The sequence below is a fragment of the Schistocerca nitens genome, chromosome 7 (assembly GCF_023898315.1).
Source record: "Schistocerca nitens isolate TAMUIC-IGC-003100 chromosome 7, iqSchNite1.1, whole genome shotgun sequence".
Taxonomy (NCBI): Eukaryota; Metazoa; Arthropoda; class Insecta; order Orthoptera; family Acrididae; genus Schistocerca; species Schistocerca nitens.
Window position 1 is genome coordinate 377,217,572 of NC_064620.1, and position 22,076 is coordinate 377,239,647.

The following is a 22,076-nucleotide window of genomic DNA, read 5'->3' on the forward strand; positions in this document are numbered from 1 at the left end:
TGTGGCATGGGTTTACGGCATCATTTATCATAGGGCCATAATTTTTCCAAGAGACAAGTTCTTCCGGTCCTGTTACCTGTACCGTCACTGGTAAGCGCTATGAGTGTCTTCTGCAGAACCACGTCATTCCAGCACTCCAACAGCTTGGATGTCTGGATGGGATCGTTTTTATGCAAGATGGCGCACCTCTGCACATTGCAAATCCAGTTAAACAGCTGCTAAAGTGCCATTTCGAAAATGCCAGAATTATCAGCCGCGTTTTCCCTACAGCCAGTCCGTCCCGGTAACCTGACCTTAATCCGTGTGAACCCTGGCTGCAGGGCTATATGAAAGATGTGTTCAGTGTTTCGATTGCAAACTTAGCTGAAGTGAAGGCACGCACTGCGCAACACATTCTTAACGTGATCCTGGAAGCACTTGCATTAGTTGAGGAACATGCTGTTTCTCGATTTCAACTTGTTGCAGAAAGTGGGGACAGCATATTGAACATGCTTTGCGCCAGCCACAAGAAAATTAATAATCTGATTTGATTTTGAGTGATGCTTTTTATGCGGTTTTTGGCCGCAGGGAAATTAACAACCGATTTTTCCCATCCGTTGTGTTATTACCTTGCCGTGGTGGATGGGCTTCCGTAACTAACAGTATCACACTTGCACACCTATGGATACTGAGAAGTACAGTTTGTTTAACATCAGACGTGCACCTTAGAGGTTGTTGTGTGATTCGTTTGTCATTTGTAGTCGACCAGTATTCAATTATGGTGCTTACAGCGCCATATATTGCTACATTTTGAAACTATTTAGTTTTCTTCTGCCATACGTTTGCCCCCTTCTCAAATAATATTCCTTTGCAATATGACGTCATTCTCACCATTGTTGTTATTTCTGCAGCGTTTGAAAGTTTAACTTTAATTATCATCACCCTGTATTGTCAGCACAATTCTGAAACATGATCTGATGTCTCAAATCTTTTTTGTGACGTACTTAGCAAATTATACCCAGCAGTCTCAGTTGTGTACCTGCACAGTTCAAAACTTACACTCCTGGAAATAGAAAAAAGAACACATTGACACCGGTGTGTCAGACCCACCATACTTGCTCCGGACACTGCGAGAGGGCTGTACAAGCAATGATCACACGCACGGCACAGCGGACACACCAGGAACCGCGGTGTTGGCCGTCGAATGGCGCTAGCTGCGCAGCATTTGTGCACCGCCGCCGTCAGTGTCCGCCAGTTTGCCGTGGCATACGGAGCTCCATCGCAGTCTTTAACACTGGTAGCATGCCGCGACAGCGTGGACGTGAACCGTATGTGCAGTTGGCGGACTTTGAGCGAGGGCGTATAGTGGGCATGCGGGAGGCCGGGTGGACGTACCGCCGAATTGCTCAACACGTGGGGCGTGAGGTCTCCACAGTACATCGATGTTGTCGCCAGTGGTCGGCGGAAGGTGCACGTGCCCGTCGACCTGGGACCGGACCGCAGCGACGCACGGATGCACGCCAAGACCGTAGGATCCTACGCGGTGCCGTAGGGGACCGCACCGCCACTTCCCAGCAAATTAGGGACACTGTTGCTCCTGGGGTATCGGCGAGGACCATTCGCAACCGTCTCCATGAAGCTGGGCTACGGTCCCGCACACCGTTAGGCCGTCTTCCGCTCACGCCCCAACATCGTGCAGCCCGCCTCCAGTGGTGTCGCGACAGGCGTGAATGGAGGGACGAATGGAGACGTGTCGTCTTCAGCGATGAGAGTCGCTTCTGCCTTGGTGCCAATGATGGTCGTATGCGTGTTTGGCGCCGTGCAGGTGAGCGCCCCAATCAGGACTGCATACGACCGAGGCACACAGGGCCAACACCCGGCATCATGGTGTGGGGAGCGATCTCCTACACTGGCCGTACACCACTGGTGATCGTCGAGGGGACACTGAATAGTGCACGGTACATCCAAACCGTCATCGAACCCATCGTTCTACCATTCCTAGACCGGCAAGGGAACTTGCTGTTCCAACAGGACAATGCACGTCCGCATGTATCCCGTGCCACCCAACGTGCTCTAGAAGGTGTAAGTCAACTACCCTGACCAGCAAGATCTCCGGATCTGTCCCCCATTGAGCATGTTTGGGACTGGATGAAGCGTCGTCTCACGCGGTCTGCACGTCCAGCACGAACGCTGGTCCAACTGAGGCGCCAGGTGGAAATGGCATGGCAAGCCGTTCCACAGGACTACATCCAGCATCTCTACGATCGTCTCCATGGGAGAATAGCAGCCGGCATTGCTGCGAAAGGTGGATATACACTGTACTAGTGCCGACATTGTGCATGCTCTGTTGCCTGTGTCTATGTGCCTGTGGTTCTGTCAGTGTGATCATGTGATGTATCTGACCCCAGGAATGTGTCAATAAAGTTTCCCCTTCCTGGGACAATGAATTCACGGTGTTCTTATTACAATTTCCAGGAGTGTACTTTGTGTTTTCCACATCTACAATTTAGTGAGGTCTACGTTTGTTTAGTAGAAATGGTGCTATATTTTTGGTGAATTGTGACTGAATTTGAGTAATTTTACTCTCGAATATTCAAATTAATTTTAAAACGAACTTACGCGTAACTAAACACGTTAAAAACAGTTAGGTTGTGGGTATACATGGTTGTTACTAATGCAGTGCTTCTTGAACTCGCATTAGTGCAATAAGTGGTGTAAAACTGAAGGGCCTAAAAATCAATGCATATTCGATGTACAAGCTAATGAGTGCACAATAGTGAGCCACACAGTAAATACTGATGTGCTACTGTAGTTCTAAATAACATTTGACGCAAAACGTCGAAACACAGTCCGAAAGCACAAAAAAAGTCCTGTTGTTTTCATAAACTGCTAATAACCAGCGAAGACATTGGTTATACTTCTCACTAGTCTTGTACACTTCAGCAATTAATAGCGGACACTAAGTTTTGGTGCGTTAGAAAGTACTGTCTGAAGGTGTTTTTCCGAACTGGTGCCTTGTACGGAAGTGAACTTGATGATAAACAGCTCATAAATGCAGAGAAATCAACTTTTGAAAAATGACGAAAATAAGGTACATAGAACAACTTATGAAGAGGTAGAGGAACTGTGAATTTATGGCACATCGTGACGAATCAAGGAATTAATGAATAAAGAGGGGGAGAGGGGGTGTAATATAAATGGGAGATCAAGGTACGAGTACTGTAATTTGATAAAAATGGATGAAGGTTGTAGTAGTTATGAAGAGAAGAAGAGGCTTGCACAGGACAGGGTAGCGTAGGGGAGCGGCATCAGTCCACAACAACAATAAAAACTCGAGAACTAGGCTTTGGTTTCTGAGCCTCAGGTGAAGGCATATTTAGTAAATTAGCGCGGAAGTAATGTTAGGCAATGACATATAGCTTAATGGACCTCTATAGCCCTACAGTTTCCCATAAACTGCTACAGTGCATGTTTTCAGATATTCCAGTGTAGTACAGATATATGTCTGGTGGACTGTAGCCAATAGACTGAAACATACAAACCATGAAGCACGTGCCGCAATTAATTTTGAACCCACACGACATATGTAATCCCGAAAATTATCGAAAACTTACGTCAGTATGGCTGAAATGAGAGCTGAGTACCATTCTTAACAATGTTAGTTAAGTAATTAATTTAGCTGTAGAGTCGGTCCGCAAATTACTCTTCGATAGCTCGACGAAGACAACAGCAGAAATTCATCATCTCTTCTGTGGTTTATTCACGGTTAAACGTACAAAAATAATGCACACTTTGTATGTAACTACGTCCGGGCCTTCTCGTTACGGTTGTGGACTGATGAAATTGCTGGAGCCCTCCCAGCGCGGCTGACGTGTAACACACCGCCTCCCAGGGTGTTCCCAAGTGTATCTTCCACACCGCCAAGGGTGCCTCCCAAGCCGACATCTACGGCGGCCGGTCTCCGCGTCGTGGTCGTAGTCGTACTTGTGGTCGTGGTCGAGCTGTCCTGGGCGTCCACTGGGTCACTCAGCCCCAGTACAGCAACCAGCACCGCCACGGACATCGCCAATGTCTGAATTAAAGCAGTTATCGATAAACAATTTGTGTTGTTTCTGAACTTGTTCCATATCTTACTATATAATAAATGTGTCACAATTGGAGCCAGTTACCTCTTAACAAATACTGGGTGTAACAGTTTGTATAGACGCCAAGTGAAATGACTTCATAGGCTCACTGATAAGTAAAGCACGTGTCACTTCAGTTCGTTGGCAAGATACTGGCAAATGCAGTCACTGTCAAAATGAGCTTTTTAAAAATCACTTATAGATTAGACTGGCAAAATATTCCTCAAGCTTACACAACCCACACCATGTAGGGCTAGGGTTGGAAACATTCTGGAAAGGGCAGCGCGAAAGATCACGGGCAATGAAATAAAGTGAAATCACTGGCACATAAATCTTTGAAGACAGATGCAGCTGACTCCAAGTGCCTCAGTTTGTGTGCTTCTGGTTAATAACAACTGAGTTTTCTTTACAAGTTCCTCGAAATTCCAGTTGAGAAAAGTTGCTTAGGCTCACATCGTTGTCGATATTCTCACACGTCAATATAATGTCGTATCTATTGAAGAGTTAGTTGTCATAGACTAGCAGTGTTCTACTTCCCTTATGTGTGGAACTGATTAAATTTTCGTTTCGCACATTTAAGATGGACTGGTGATGAGCTGTGGTACGTCATAGCCTCTTTCGATAACTACAAAGCACTGAGGCAATGTTAACTGCAGTATGAAAGCAGCTTTATTGATAGCACATCTGCATATAATTTAAGTATACCGATTATGGAGTATCTGGTGATTTAAGAACAAATCAGTGTCGAAAGTAAGAATTGCATATCTCAGCATGAAAATAGGGGAGAAAATGGTTCAAATGGCTCTGAGCACTATGGGACTTACCTTCTGAGGTCATCAGTCCCCCAGAACTTAGAACTACTTAAACCTAACTAACCTGACGACATCACACACATCCATGCCCGAGGCAGGATTCGAACCTGCGACTGTAGCGGTCGCTCGGTTCCAGACTGTAGCGCCTAGAACCGCACGCCCACTCCAAAATATGAGAGACTACCCAATGCACGTGCACAAGCATAAATGCTTATAGGTCAGTACATTGAGTGATTCCTCGTAATTCTCTCCTGAAAAATTAAAAAGTTGATCAGAAAGAATATTGAATCTCCAGAACTAAATATTTAATAATTGTACCTACAGAAAGAGGATTTACGCTCCATTTTGCATAGGTGCCTGGGATCGTGGAGGAGTTGCCGTTCTGGAATGTTACGAAGTGATAGCAAAATTACGGCTTTAATTTCTTGTTGCTTTTTGGCCACTCCATATCGTTAACAATCAAGCCATTCCAGAAAAATGACACACATCCAATTACACAGTACTATTTCAGTGCCTTTAAAAGTACAGAAGCAAATATTTCACAGTGAATAAACATTATACCCTCAGACTTCAAGAAGAATATAATAATTCCAATCCCGAAGAAAACAGGTGTTGACAGATCTGAAAATTAACGAACTATCAATTTAATAAGTCACAGCTGCAAAATACTAACGCGAATTCTTTATAGACGAATGGAAAAACTGGTAGAAGTGGACCTCGGGGAAGATCAGTTTGGATTCCGTAGAAATGTTGGAACACGGAGGCAATACTAACCTTACGACTTATGTTAGAAGAAAGATTAAGAAAAGCCAAACCTACGTTTCTAGCATTTGTAGACTTAGAGAAAGCTTTTGACAATGTTAACTGGAATACTCTCTTTCAAATTCTGAAGGTGGCAGGGGTAAAATACAGGGAGCGAAAGGCTATTTACTATTTGTACAGAAACCAGATGGCAGTTATAAGAGTCGAGGGGCATGAAAGAGAAGCAGTGGTTGGGAAAGGAGTGAGACAGGGTTGTAGCCTCTCCCCGATGTTATTCAATCTGTATATTGAGCAAGCAGTAAAGGAAACAAAAGAAAAATTCGGAGTAGGTATTAAAATTCATGGAGAAGAATTAAAAACTTTGAGGTTTGCCGATGACATTGTAATTCTGTCAGAGACAGCAAAGGACTTGGAAGAGCAGTTGAACGGAATGGACAGTGTCTTGAAAGGAGGATATAAGATGAACATCAACAAAAGCAAAACGAGGATAATGGAATGTAGTCAAATTAAATCGGGTGGTGCTGAGGGAATTAGATTAGGAAATGAGACACTTAAAGTAGTAAAGGAGTTTTGCTATTTAGGGAGTAAAATAACTGATGATGGTCGAAGTAGAGAGGATGTAAAATGTAGACTGGCAATGGTAAGGAAATCGTTTCTGAAGAAGAGAAATTTGTTAACATCGAGTATAGATTTAAGTGTCAGAAAGTCGTTTCTGAAAGTATTTGTATGGAGTGTAGCCATGTATGGAAGTGAAACATGGACGATAACCAGTTTGGACAAGAAGAGAATAGAAGCTTTCGAAATGTGGTGTTACAGAAGAATGCTGAAGGTAAGGTGGGTAGATCACGTAACTAATGAGGAGGTATTGAATAGGATTGGGGAGAAGAGAAGTTTGTGGCACATGTTTGTTAGGACATGTTTTGAGGCATCAAGGGATCACAAATTTAGCATTGAAGGGCAGCTTGGAGGGTAAAAATCGTAGAGGCAGACCAAGAGATGAATACACTAAGCAGATTCAGAAGGATGTAGGTTGCAGTAGGTACTGGGAGATGAAGAAGATTGCACAGGATAGAGTAGCATGGAGAGCTGCATCAAACCAGTCTCAGGACAGAAGACCACAACAACAACAACAAACATTATCACAGTTAACAACTCTCAATAGTTTCATGCGATTTCAACAAACGGTGTGTCACATGATAGCATTACTCTAGCTGTCATCTCTGAATCCTACAATCTGTATCTATTTTATTTACTGATTTATTATGTCCTTTATATCTGTTCCATTATTGAAATGTTTGTCAGAACATCGTATCCGTCACCATTACAGTGTAAATGAACACAGCGTCAACAGCTCAAATTGTCATACTTGTGTAGCTATTTAATGAACGGTTTACTGTTAAACCAGTAACTTTATTAAAACGGTGATTGCAAGTGCTATTATAAAAGTGCTAATTCATAAGTGGTTAATGGGTTGTGTTAGCAGATACCACGATTGATAAGAAAACCGAAGGGGTCAACTTGAATCAGATTATGTCTGTAGAGCTTAAGGACGACGTATTTTTGTTGGGGATAGCCTTCAGCCAATGGGCAAGCAGACAGTAGTAGAATACTACGGGAATCAAGTGGAGACTGGGACTTTTCGAGTGAAGAGCTTAAGGGAGCGATACAGGACACCTTATGTCGAGTTCTTTGAGGAGGGAGGCCTGCCTGAGGTAACACGCATGATTCAGTCGTGTAGGATTTTGGTTTTGAGCGGTGAATGGCGGGTAACATACAACTTCTGTAGAGAGTTTATATTTCGATACGTCTGAATGTATTTCAGAGGGAGACTCTTAACATATTACCCTTACATCATGGGACTGAGGAGAGACTGAGTATGAGTTACTATTCTTTAGTGGCCATTTATTTTGGGTATTTTCCTACCATTCTCGTAGTATTCTCAACGTAGCCTTATTGCGTTTGACAAGGGAATTTTCTGTCTGTATTTTAACTGACTATTGTAGGACTATTTCCCATTTATATGACACGTCCTTTTCTGAAAAAGTTATTCAGCGTAATTGTCTGGCATCTACATCAATTACAGATGTTAGAATAGAACCGTTATTGAATTATTCTTTGTCTTTCATTTTCTATGTCTGTGTATTTTATTAATAATAGACTATTTGACTGCACCGAATTAACTCTTAGGCATGAAAGTAAACGTGCGTGGTTCGACCCTATGAGTATACAGAGTGGTTCTTTTTATACAAGGCCGTGCGTAGTCCAGGGTCTAAGGTACAAGTAGCCACAGGTGCAATTGTGTTGCTCGGGTGGGACGCCGTTTAGAAGAGCTACTACTTAGCCAGTAACCGTAAGGTAACGTCTTAACCCGTTTCCAGTATAGTACAATCGTTAACGGAGGTAGTTTGGATTAATCACTGAGCAAAATATACACCTTCACTCTGGAGATACTTAACTAATTATATTATTTTGCTTAAGTAATAGACCCATATTTCTAGTAACTTCAAACAACAGACATGAGACCAGAACAATAATGATAAAGAACTTATTTTAATTTGAAACTACTTACTGTTTACTTGTCTTCAGACTTCTGTGTGCATGGTTCCATCGTACCACGTGTAATATTACCTAAATACAATAGATAGTTTTAGATCTACGCACTTTAACAACACAGTTGTGATCTTGATAGTGTATTCGCAACAGCTGACGCTCGTTATTCCACCAATTATTAAGTATATCTGACCACAAAATCGAATCTTGTTATTTAAGTCTCTCAACATGCCGCTATATTTCAAGTCAGTGTTCACTTTAGCTAGTGTGAAGTATCTCGTTTCCGGAAATGTGAGCACAGAGACCACAAGAAATACGTTGACAAATCATTCTGCCACAACCTGCACTATAAAATATGTTACAATAGTGGATCCGCATTAGGCAACAGTGTATGAATCTTCGGAAACAAATATTGTGATAACATCCTGAATTTGTGTAGAGCAATTAAGCAAACTAAAATATCCAGTGACAGTCCTAGATACAAATACTCCACAACACGAACTCGTGTGACTCCAGTGCCAGCTTGTAAATAACTATAAATGAATTCACTCTTGCGAAAACGAGACCACAAATATTTAGTTTGATGAGTGTGGTTTCACACAGAACAAAATGTCTGAACCTGGAAAACAATAAGTTTACATCTTGTAACGCTACATCACGCCGTGATAATGGTTACATCAGGAGGAAGAAAAGTATCCACGAACTTATTTAGATAATCTCTATATAGCGGGTACACTTGATCGAAGCTTCGGCAATATAAGGTACCGAAACGTGGGAATGGTGAATTCTACTCGGCAATCCTCCTTCCATGTGGTACCAGTCATTTTCTTTGGAAAAAGAAACAGACGATATAGCGGGCCAGTCGACGTGTCATAGGATGCCTATCGGTTCGTCAGACCAGGAACGTATACAAGCAACTCTATAAAGACGGCTGTCGTCATCTTGGAAAATGGGAGTGTCTGTACCATACACTGAAGAGGATGAAAAAAGGCAAAACTTGTTCATCGAGAATGTTGGAAGAAATATGCGGGTTCGAGTTGACTGCATCCTGAATGAGTGAGCGCGTGTCACGGTACGTAAAAGGCATCCGAAATCTCACGGACCTACCTCATGCCTGAGCTACTCCCTCTACACACTGCGAGATAAACAACTTATGGGTACGCTAGTGCTCTTGATGACTTGTCTCATTGGGAAACGGGCAAAGTCGTGAGTGCAGTGCCCGCCTCCAGTCACTTACAGTCAATTTTCGGTGTGACGAAGACGTGAAGCTCTACGTCGCGCTTTGAGCTGTAGCCTTATGCGACGTACGGGACTCCAGTTTTGCAGCGCATGCATATTCCTTCCCCGTATTCACTTGGAATCTGGTGGAGACGGACATTAATTCGTTGACAGCAGCAATTCTTGTCGGGTTAGGAACCGAATATCATTGACGAAGGGCGACATTCGTGTACAGACACTTTTCTTCTTCTGATACTACATCCGAGGATGGCACTTGGCCTTGTAAGTAGTTTTCCGTCATTCCTTTCTGGACGGGAGCCAATTCAGGCAGCTTCTTCTCCAACTTTGTCACTCCATCTCAACCTGGGTCGTAATCTTGCCCTTCTTCCTCCAGGTTCACTACAGGAGGCTTTCCTTGCGGGATCTGTCTCATTGAGTCGTATTATGTGTCCAGCCCATCTCACACTTTATGAATGTGACCACATCATACTCCTCATAGCAGTCATAAAGCTCTTCATTCCTTCACCTTCCCAATCTCATATTCATACACAGGTCCACAGAGTCTCTTCAGTATGCTTATTTCGTGTGATCTCAGTCTGCTTCTTCCTACTTTGTAATCGTCCATGTTTATGCGCAATACACAACATCGATTAGAAGCACGTGGGCCATAATTTTAGTCAGAGTGCTGCTGTTTGCTTCTATCTTTGCGCCCAGATATGTGAAACATTCCACTCGCTCAAAAGTGATTCCATCAAGTGTTACTGTGGGCTGCAAGCGTTGACTTGTACCATTACATATATATTTGGTCTTTCCTTAAATAATTATCGAGCCCATCTTCTCTGCACTCAGTTTTAGAGCTGAGAATCCACTTCGTAGATTTCTAAATGCTCTATTAATTGGGTAAAAATCATCTGCATTCTCAATATTTGTACAGACTTATGATAGGTGGTACCTTTTATCTGGATATCCGATTCATGTATCACTTTTCGAGTGCCAAATTGAAGAGTAGGCAGGAAAGCCTATCCCCTTGTCTTCGCCCAGTTCACGCAGGTAACTGGGGTGATAATGTAGACTGCACTCGCACAGTACATTGGGGGTTGCGTAGTGTGACCTCAGTTATTTGTTGTTGTTGTAGTCTTCAGTCCTGACCTCTATCAAACATAAATTTTCAAGGCACCCAAAATTCCCATCATAGCCTCGTAAAGTTTTGCCCAATTTATTGTGTCAAATGCAGATTGGAAATCATTGCAAACATGGTACACACCAACATTAAATTCTTTGTTCTCTTCTACTATTTGCCGGAGAGTAAAAACCAATTTAGCAGTTCATTTGGTGGTGGCCCCAAAATAATGTGGTGTTTTTTATGTGGTACGGACTGGATCCTCTGGTCCAACTGAACAGTTCACGTTCGTCTACATGGAGACCATTTGCAGCCATTCATGAACTTTATTTTTGCGGATGACGATGCGCCATGTCACTGAGCCACAATTTTTCGCGCCTTTTAACACTCATTTTCTGTAACTTCGAGGATAGCTGATGTCATTTATTTATATGGAAGACTGATTTCGGCATTTCTCCGTTGGCATCTTCGGATCTGCAAAAGATGGGACCGAAAACGCTACGGTACAGCAACTAACATAGTAGCACACATTATTATCTGCAAAAATGTGCAACACATGGAATACCAACATTAGTACGTTTGTATCGTTGCATAATCTCGTCCCTCAATACAATAAGAGTTGCTATGCAATGTATATCCATGTCGGAATCATGAGCTATACTAGAAGTTAGTACGTCAGATTTGAAACAACACCTATGTGGACAGATATCATTACGTCTATTACAAATGTTCCATTCGTAACCACTATACAGCTGACAGATTTCAGCGTAAACATTCTTACAAGGGAACCTCCCCATCGCACCCCCCTCAGATTCAGTTATAACTTGGCACAGTGGATAGGCCTTGATAAACTGAACATAGATCAATTGAGAAAACAGGAAGAAGTTGTGTGGAACTGTGAAAAAATGAGCAAAATATACAAACTGAGTAGTCCATGGGCCACATAGGCAACATCAAGGAAAACGTGAGCACAGGAGTGCCGTGGTCCCGTGGTAGCGTGAGCAGCTGAAGAACGAGAGGTCCTTGATTCAAGTCTTCACACGAGTGAAAATTTTACTTTCTTTATTTTTGCATAGTCATTATCTGTCCGTTCGTTCATTGACGTCTCTGTTCACTGTAATAAGTTTAGTGTCTGTGTTTTGCGACCGCATCGCAAAACCGTGCGATTAGTAGACGAAAGGACGTGCCTCTCCAATCGGAACCGAAAACATTTGATCGCAAGGTCATAGGTCAACCGATCCCTCCACAGGAAAACACATCTGATATATTCTATACGACACTGGTGACGACATGTGCGTCACATGACAGGAATATGTTGTCGACCCACCTAACTTGTACACTTTGCGAATAGGTAAAAAGATTCTTCTACCTTGCCCGATTTAGGTTTTCTTGTGGATGTGATAATCACTCCCAAAAAAGTGATGGAAACATAAGAGTTTGTCACATAAACTGAAAATTAAAAATTAAAGTTTTCACTCGATGGAAGATTTGAACCAAGGACCTTTCGTTCCGCGGCTGCTCATGTTACCACGAGACCACGGCGCTCCTGCGGGCCCACTCTCCTTGATGTTCCTTATCTTCCCATGAACTACTCAGTTTGTATATTTTGCTTATTTTTTCACAGTTCTACACAACTTCTTCTTGTTTTCTCAATTGATCTGTGTTCAGTTTTTCAAGGCCTATCCACTGTGCCAACTTATAACTAAATCTGAGGGGGGTGCGATGGGGAGGTTCCCTTGTTAGTAATATGTAAATACATTAGATGGCGCAGTTGTAGTACAAATCGATACCATAATCTCACATTAAATTAAGGTATGAATCTAGTATACCACATAATTACATATGCCTAAATTATTCTAACACATAAGTCGGTATTCTACATTACTGAAAAACTGACAGTGTTCACAATACTACCATAACGATGTCAGAAGTGTATATTTTCGCGATTTCTTTGTAGAATATTATGGAAAAATCGAGGGTTATGGCATAAAGATGGCCCGACGTGAATCCCATCAAACATTTGTCGGACATAATCTAGAGTTCAGTTCGTACACGTCCCGCACAACATCCCGCACTGTCAACAGTTCCGAAATTATGGACGGTCATACAGGCCACATGTCTCAATGTTGATACAAGGAACTTCCTGCGATTTCTGGATGCCATAACACGACGAGTTTCTGCACTACGCCGATACAGAAGGACACGATATTAGGAGGTATCCCATGACTTTTGTCACCTCGGTGTACATACGAAATAAATGAAGGATGAGAAGAAACCTGCAACGGTGTGAAGTCCTTATATTCTAACAACGATCTTGTATAATGTGTCGTATCTCATTAATGTTTTAGTTGTTTCATGGCTTAAAAGAAATCTCTGCTACAAAAATTGCTGTAAGAAATATGAAGGGACTGAAGTATTAGTGAGTGAAACTGTATTACCTTTCTAGACAGCTTGTAGGAAACCATTGCCTCGTTTTCTAGAGCACTGGATAGTTGGTCAAGCAACAGCGGCATATATATATATATATATACTAAAGCCTATCGCTACCCATTTATTTAGGTCACCGCTCGAGTTAAGGACGCAGCAGGTGGCAACACTGATAAGGACTCCTGAGGAAAATACACTGTTTACTAGTAACGACTAATAGCGCTAATTACCACATTTGAAAATTTATCTGTTCGTCTTTCCTACTTGCTTCAAAATTGTTTCTACAGCTGAATTTTAATTTGACGTTTTCCAAGTGAAAAAGAGCAGCAACTTGCAAGAAGGTTGTGGCCTCTTGTTTCTCATTTACTTAATTTTCTTCATACTCAGTAAATGTACCATAACTGATCATTCCACGCTGCAAAATTTTAACACAGACTTCATATTCCACAGTCAAAGATGAAAATGTGAAACTAGACCACTAACTGCATAATGTACACGATATGTTTAGTGAGGATCCCAAAAAATAAATTTATTAGCAGCTAAAATTAAGTTCTGCTAAAATACAGTATTCACGTTTTCAGTTATCGCACGGTTTCTTCAAATAGTGGAAGGTTTAGCCATCGAAAACTGAATAGTCCGAAGTGGATGACAAAGATTACGCTCGTATTGGCCATTCTCGTGTTGGTTATACACTGACCTTTTACGAACAAGATTTCGGAAACAGATTTAGGCCTTAAGACATTTCCAAAGGCAGCTGAGGCCTCTGGCCATAATTTAACGCCTGTGATCCATAGATTAAAACTAAATATATTACGAAAGACGGGAAATTAATCAGAGGGGGACCTGAATAAGTTGAAAGAACCGAAATTTGTTGGCAGTTTCAAAGAGACCATGAGGCAACTATTGATTGTAACAAGGGAAAAGTATAGAACAGAAGACAAATGGCTAGCATTGGGAGATGGAATAGTGAAAGGATAAGTTAGGTATGAAGACAAAGCCTACTCTAAATCTATGTATATCACTTAAGACATTGAATTTAATCGACGAATGAGGAAAATACAACAATGCACCAAATACAGCAGGTGAAAGGGAATGCAGACATCTAAGAAATTACACCGGCAGAATGTGCAAAATGGCTAAGCAGGAGTGGCTAAAAAAGAAATTGAAGGCTATGAAAGCATGTATAACTAGGGAAAACGTAGATAACACTTTTAGGATAATTAAAAACACCTTTAGAGGAAAGAGAAGAAACTGTATGAACACCAACGGTTCAGATAGGAAACTACTACCAATAAAAGAAGAGAAATTTCAAAAGTGGAAGGATTATATAGAGGGCTTTTACAAGACAAATCAGCCTGAAATCAGTATTATAGGAAGTACAAGCAAGTTGATGTTGATGTGATTGGAGGTATGATATTCCACGAATAACCTTACAGAGCGTTAAATGATTCGAATCGAAACAAGGCCCCTGGATTAGGCAACATTCCTTCAGTACCGTTGACATCCTTGGAAGAGCCATCCTTGGAAGAGCCATCTATGACTAAGCTGTTCCTACTAGTGTGCAAAATGTATGTGACAGACTAAATACCCTCACATTTCAGGAAGAATGTGACGATTCCGACTCCAATGAAACCAATCTGCGAAGGGTATGCACATTAGTGAACCATTAGTTTAGAAAATCATGCCCGTAAAATGTTGACTTGAATTAGTTTCGAATAATGGAAAAGCTTGTAGAAGCCGATCACGGGGAAGATCAGCTTTGGTACCGGAGAATGCAGGAAAACGCGTGGCAATAGATTTTACAATTTGCCTTACAAGACTGATTAAAGGAACCCAAAACTTACGATTACGGCAGGTTTAGACTTAGAGAAAGTTTTGACGGTATTGACTGAAATACACTCAGAAGTTTTGAAGGTACCGGCGATAATATACATGGAGCGAAAAGTCATATTATTTTGAGCAGAAGCCAGTGATAGTGCTGAAAGGGCTTGAAAATGAAGCAGTGACAGAAGGGAGAGAGAAAAGCGTTTTTTAAGAAGCAAAATTTGTTAACATTGAATATAAACTTAAGTCTTAGGAAGTCTTTTCTGAAGGTATTTGTGTGGAATACAATCTTGGCTCGTACGGATGTGAAAAGTGGTCGAAAAGCAGTTCAGACGAGAAGAGTACAGTCTCTCGAAATGTGGTGGTACAGACAGGTGATGAAAAGATAACGTAACGAGTAATGAGGTACTGAGTGGAAGTGTGTAGAAAAGAAACTTTTGGCACCACGTGACTAAAAGACTGGCCGATTGATAGGGAATATTATGAGGAGACAAGGCATCAGCAGTTTAGGTCTGAAGGGAAGCGTGAGGTAAATATTGTAAAAGACAAAATGGTGAGTACAATAAGCAGACGTAAGTGGATGTAGGTTGCAGCAGTTATTCGGAGGTAAAGAGGCTTACACACGATAGAGTAGCACTAGTGAAGTGCATCAAACCGGTCTTCGCTCTGAAGACCACAACGACCAATTAGAAGGTATTAATATGATCAAGTGAAACGCACAACACTTAATGTAATAAATGATGATACCGACGTTAGGTACGTATCTGAGTGAGAGTATAGTACTCCTGTCTTCGTTTCTACAATGCGAAATAACGAAATGGATGGGGAAGCCTAGCTTCGGGGTTGATATAAGTAGTTACATAATATGCGATACCTTCTTACATTTCGCTCAAAATGTATAATTAAAAATACGTATCAGATGCATTCGTGTATGTTCTTTTAATCGTGCATTCTTTCTCTCTCTTTCTGAGTGTGTGTGTGTGTGTGTGTGTGTGTGTGTGTGTGTGTGTGTGTGCGTGCGTGTGTGTGTTTGTGTGTGCGTGTTTAGGGAATTACAGCTATATCAAACAATCTCTTGAAATTGCTTTAAAAGGGAAAAAAGTAGCACAAATATAACAACTTTTGTTAAGCCAGAAATATTCATTAATCTTCTGATAGTTTATAGGATGTCGTTAAAATTGTTCTGCTTCATGATACCTCTTGTCTGTCACAGAAAGTATCCAAAGCTGTAAGATTCTCTTGGTAGCAATTACGATGGTTGTGCATGACAACTAATTTATAAGATAGTTAAATTTTGGTATGTGTGCTAGGAGCTGTCTCTCACTTCGGAAGTGTAGGAGCTGAAGAAGCGTGTATTGTGAAATCTGGGCACATCTTAATGATATGTAAGCTCGTTGTTTCAAGATTTGTGGATGATGAAATACTTAATTCTTACAATGAGATTCGATTACGTATTCAATAGCAGTAATGCACATGCGCACACACAGTGTATGTTCTGTAAGATTTCCCCAAAGATTACGTGTCTTCGTCGTATAAAAGGACTTTGTTGGATAATTATTTGATACATAAATACTGAGCGAGTTTTCTACTTCATTTTATTTCATTACTTCTAAGCTCTCCGTATTTTAACATTCTTCCTTATACATCTCGTGTACATTAGGTATAACTTATTCACAATAACTCTTCTACAGAAAACCGGTTTAGTGGACATCCTTGGCACTGTTAAACTCCAAGAAACTGCATACTTGACCTCAATACATCTCAGAAAGTATTAACTTACTGTATCAAAAGCGCAGATCTTTTCCACATCGTGGATGTATTAATTTTCTTAAAATATGAAACAATAATTTAATTTCTAGGCAGTTCTCTGGTGCTCGAAAATTTTTCAGAGGAAGTAGGAAGCGTCGAGTGAAATCTGATAAATTCATGTGCGTTGACGGTTAGCGGACATAATTAGCAAAGCTTAAAGAAGAATGACTTTTCCTCTGGAATCATTATCGTCGTAGCCACCCGCTGTGACCACGACTCTAGTGGTGACTTCATGAGACGCACGGAGATAGTGTGCTGTATATATACCTCCACTTCACGTTACGGTGAACAGTGCTACACCAATCGAAGTTATGGGTTGTCAAAAGCTGTACGCACCGGTAAGAGAATTTGATGTTCAGATTATTGTTGTCAGTCTGACTTCCTTCATATAACATTTGTCTCTGAGACATGTCAGTGATGCGGTGTCTAATGGTTTCTTAAGAAGCAGTCTCCAACTGCCTAAAGTGACGAAAGTTAGGACTTAAGGTCCCGTTGAGGTGGAGGTCAATAGAGATGGGGTACAAGCTCGGAATGAATGAAGATAGAGAGGGAACTCGATGGCGGCCGGTCAAGGAGCCATTCTAGCATTGCCCTTAAGCGATTTAGGGATACTTTGGAAAACCTAAATATGAATGACAGGTGTGAGATTTGAAGCATCCCCCTCCTATCTTAGCTACTGTGCTACCTCGCTCGTATTGAAAAACATCATTCTGAGAGAGGCAGTGTTTTGCAGAGTATCTCGTTTCCACAACGGTCCTATTGTTAGGTCTTAGCGAGGCAATGAGCGACTAATATTTGAAAGATGTCTCACATTAATCACTATATTAAGTTCTCTGATGAATGCTGTTATATTACGTGTCACTCATGTAGCAGTGTATATGCTGGAATAAGACTTAAAGTTCTGCACACTCGATTGGTTCTTGGGGGGACTTGCCCTTAGATCCATGTTCGCCATCCACAATTACAAACTGAATTATTGTTCTCGGGAACTTCAAGAAGATTTTTCAGAATGCTGTGGGCTAGCATCTATTGTTGCAAACTAAATATACATAAGAGACAGGTGACTTAAAATATAGTGCAATTCTGTGTACTACAAATATTGCCGCGCATATCACATAATATGTAATCACACGAAACATACATGAACAGCCGGCCGAAGTGGCCGTGCGGTTAAAGGCGCTGCAGTCTGGAACCGCGAGACCGCTACGGTCGCAGGTTCGAATCCTGCCTCGGGCGTGGATGTTTGTGATGTCCTTAGGTTAGTTAGGTTTAACTAGTTCTAAGTTCTAGGGGACTAATGACCTCAGCAGTTGAGTCCCATAGTGCTCAGAGCCATACATGAACAGCCCGTATTACAGCTGTCCCCAGGAGGTGCCAATTCGTTATTAGCAGCATAACTGAGTATTAAAAATATGGAGACGGAAATATATCACCAGGTTCAATGTTAGCCACATTACACATGGAAAGCCGTAAATTAAAATTTCATCTATTACGAATGGACAAACAAACGCTAGATAATTTCAGATAATTTGTATATAGCGACAGTAGTAGGTAACGCTGTGTAGCTATACGACTCGTCCCAAGTTTCATCATTTCATTTGTGGCGCAAAATTGTAGAAATGCATAGGGGAAAAGGCAACCGGTAACATATTTTCAGACTCTAGCTGGATATTCAGTTGCTCTTAATCACCTATCTCCGTTAAACAGATTACACCTTAGGAAAGGAACGAACAGTGACATATACTACAGTTTACAATCAACACAGCGTCCAAATCTCCATTGTCTTCTGGGCTATTCCAGACCGAATGTGATTGGTTGGTCATTGCTGTACTTGGTCGGAGATCAACTGCCTGCCTGTGGATAGTTATGTCAACAGATTTTGAACGAATCAACAGCGAAAGCAATAGCAGAATTATAGATCTGAATACGGAAATATGAATGACCTTCCTATATATTCGCACATGCTCATTTAACTTTTGCTCTGGAATCAACCCTTCGGGAAATGATATGCATGGGAATTCTAACTAGCGGCTGTCATTGTAAAAGTGATTAGTTGTTTCTCGGACAGAATTATGCTAAGGTGTATTTCGCGTCTGAGGTGCTGCGGCTCACATATTCGTCATGCGCGAGTTAGGCCGTATCAAGCATGCCTCTTTTCTGGCTTCGGTGGTGAATGAAAAGTTTGTGCAGGTATCGGTCCTTATGCGTCTATGCTCGACACCACAGTGTCCCAGGTTCTCACTATTCCTCCTAACCAGCTCATCTGGAAAGCGTTCTGGGGTTCCACTGGTAGTTCACCCATTACATAAGGAGTGTGGCGGAATCAAAGGACGAAGTAACACATCGGAAATGTCTCATTCGTCCTTTCTGCCGTACATTTCCAAAGTAACGGACAGAATTTGCCGTATAATGCGCAAATAGGACGTAAATACTATTTAAAAACCGACGAATGAGTTCAAAAGGTGCCTTACATCGGCGAAGGAGAACAGGTATCCACTTCCAGCGTCGCTATTATACCGCATACAACGTACAGTCTATGCTGGAATGACTGAAGAAGCAATCACAACCAGGATCACCGCAAAATGAGACGCATTCCAGGCTGGAATAAGTCGAGAAATCGGCCGTCTCTAAGCAGGCGCAATGTGTAGAAGAGCTACTACACCCGCTTATTCAGTGAAGCTATAAAAACATAAATGACAAAAGCTTCAATAAGAAACGGGGAAGCCTCAACATGAACGGGTCCTAGATTCCCATGGTGCAGTGAACGGCCACTGGAGGCAATGGAAACGGGAAAACCGTCGGACGCTGGTGCGTCGGGTACATATAATCTGAAGCCGCGAGCTCGACTCCTGCGTACCACAAGCAGTGGAGGGTGAAGCGTTGGCAATGCCGGATGCTAGTGCTGGCGAAATGTCAGAAAAATCATCAAACAATCGCCGCCCGAAGAACACGAGACGAAAACTAACAGGCAATTATATCGACTGGCATTGTTTGAAATATTAGATAATAACAGCTACTGAGTAGCACAGAAGGAGAGGCACTGGCTGCTGTTTTGGTAACTAACACATATACACACACACACACACACACACACACACACACACACACACACATATATATATATATATATATATATATATATATATATATATATATACCATATTAATGTGTTTGATTACATTAGCACTTGCCATAATCTGTTGTTAGCGTACGTGACAGACGGAGACAACACAGGTCGCCCCTGCTTGCTAATGTATGAATATAAGACAAAAGCTAAAATAGTGGAATAAGGAAAGTGTCTGGTGATGTTCGAGGGCCAAGCGGAATGGCCGCGTGATTTGAGGCGCCCTGTCACGGACTGCGCGGCCCCTGAAGCCGGAGGTTCGGGTCCTCCATCGGGCGTGGGTGTGTGTGGTGTTCTTAGCATACGGTAGTTTAAGTACTGTGTAAGTCAAGCGACCAATGACCTCAACTGTTTGTTCCACTAGGAATTCATACAAATTTTGATATTCGAGAAGGAAATGCATAAAAATTAAGAAGTACAACACAAGCAGTTCTGTACCCTGCCGCCGAATACTGTTCTCCTGTTCGGAGCAGAAGTAGGCCGGTCATCAAAATAGATATCCATGTAAGAGGTGAAATGAGGACGTGACCAGAACTCTTAAATCCCGCCAGTGCCACGCCTGTTAGTAATCGCTAATGTTGCCCCACCAAATTACCAACGTCAACAACCAGTAAGATATGAATAAAAGAGGGTGAAAAGATTCCCACACCTACCAATTCACGGAACACTGAAAACTTTACGGGTCACCCGACAAAAGCCTAGAGCACCATCCTGGGTAAACAATAAATAAGTCATCCAGGAAGGCATGATGTATGAGAAGAATGGAGAAATAATTCGACCTCGTTCCTCAGTAATGAGAAGATAGGTAAAATAGATCCGAAACTTTCCTGACAGATTAAAACTGTGTGACTCGAACCCAGGACAATTACCTGTCGCGGGCAAGTTCTCTACCATCTGAGCTATCCAGGCACGACTCACGCCCCTTGATCACAGCTTTACTTCTGCCGGTACCTCGTCTCCTACCTTCCAAACTTTACAGAAGCTCTCCTGGGACTCCAACTGCAGTAGAGCTTATGTAAAGTTTGGAAGATAGGAGACGAGGTACTGGCAGAAGTAAAGCTCTGAGGACGGGGCGTGAGTCGTGCTTGGGTAGCTCAGATGGTAGAGCACTTTCCGGTGAAAGGCAAAGGTCACGAATTCGAGTCTCGGTCCGTCACACAGTTTTAATCTGCCAGGAGAGTTTCATATCAGCATACACTCCGCTGCAGAGTGAAAATCTCGTTCTGAAAAAAGGTGCGACCTTCCAAACCTCGGGAGCGACCAACAGAGAAAATCATGAACCTCAATCAGTTTCAGAACTGACCACACTGTGACAAAGCAACATAACAGAAATGACGAATGACCCATGATGTCCAAAGAGACAGTGGAACATAGGTAGTGTCCTAAGAAGAAAATTCATGGTAAATGGAGAGACTTTGCGCATGCAATACCTGCAGCAAACAGCTAGCTAGAGTCTTGGGATATGCAGCTGTGACGAGAAATGTCTACCACAACCTCATTTAGCTACTGCCGGTTCTCCAGCTTTCATCATTACATACTCACAAATAAATCTTGTTATACTGTTCCATATTATCTTACCATATCTTTTATCAACTTAATGTATGACGAGGTTGACGGAACACGAATGTATGAATAAACGTATGAACAAAGTTCAGCCATTGCAGGTTGGATACAAGAACGAAATTTAAAGAAGTTATTCACAAGTAACTGTTTTATTACAGAGGCTGGTGATGACCGCACTGGTGCTGACTGCCGCACTGGTCATGGCTGGCATAGCGGACGCCCAGAGCACCACGACCACGACGCGGAGATCGGCCGCGGTGGACGTAGGTCTGGGAGACACCGTTGGCAGTCTCGGAGGAACACTTGGGAACACCCTAGGAGGAGGCGTTCTGCACGTAAGCCGCGTCGGCAAGTCCATATCGACGTCATCGGCACACAGCCGTTCACAGAAGAGTTAGTCGTAAACCCATTAAAAACGGTTTATCTAATTTCATGTTGTTTCTTTGTGTAAATTTTTTATAATGTTGATGTTGTACGTTCAACTGTTAATAAACAATACTAATGTGTCTTTACTGTTTTCTGAGTATGTTTTGCGTCGATAAATGGTAAGAAACCAAGTATATATATGGCTCGACGGCCAAATTTTCACTGTGTCCACTGATTTATTGCAGCGTCCACTAGCAGTCTTTCCTTCGATTCACCTTGTTTCTGATCGACTGTTGACGTTATGTCGCAATTCTCTCCATTCAAACGAATGGAAATTTTAGGGCAAACAAAAAATCTTTATATACGCGAAAACCCTAAAGGGCTTATGGATCATATCG

General features: G+C 42.1%; 2 long non-coding RNA genes across 2 annotated transcripts; one reads left to right on the forward strand and one right to left on the reverse strand.

Annotated features, from left to right (window-relative positions):
* Positions 1–3,715: 3,715 nt before the first annotated feature.
* Positions 3,716–13,063, reverse strand: LOC126194882 (uncharacterized). Its single transcript, XR_007538521.1, has 2 exons — positions 13,004–13,063; positions 3,716–4,051 (listed from the first exon to the last, which is right to left on the reverse strand). It is a non-coding gene; the product is annotated as an uncharacterized LOC126194882 (long non-coding RNA).
* Positions 13,064–16,920: 3,857 nt separating this feature from the next.
* Positions 16,921–21,820, forward strand: LOC126194881 (uncharacterized). Its single transcript, XR_007538520.1, has 2 exons — positions 16,921–16,963; positions 21,471–21,820. It is a non-coding gene; the product is annotated as an uncharacterized LOC126194881 (long non-coding RNA).
* The last annotated feature ends 256 nt before the right edge of the window (positions 21,821–22,076 follow it).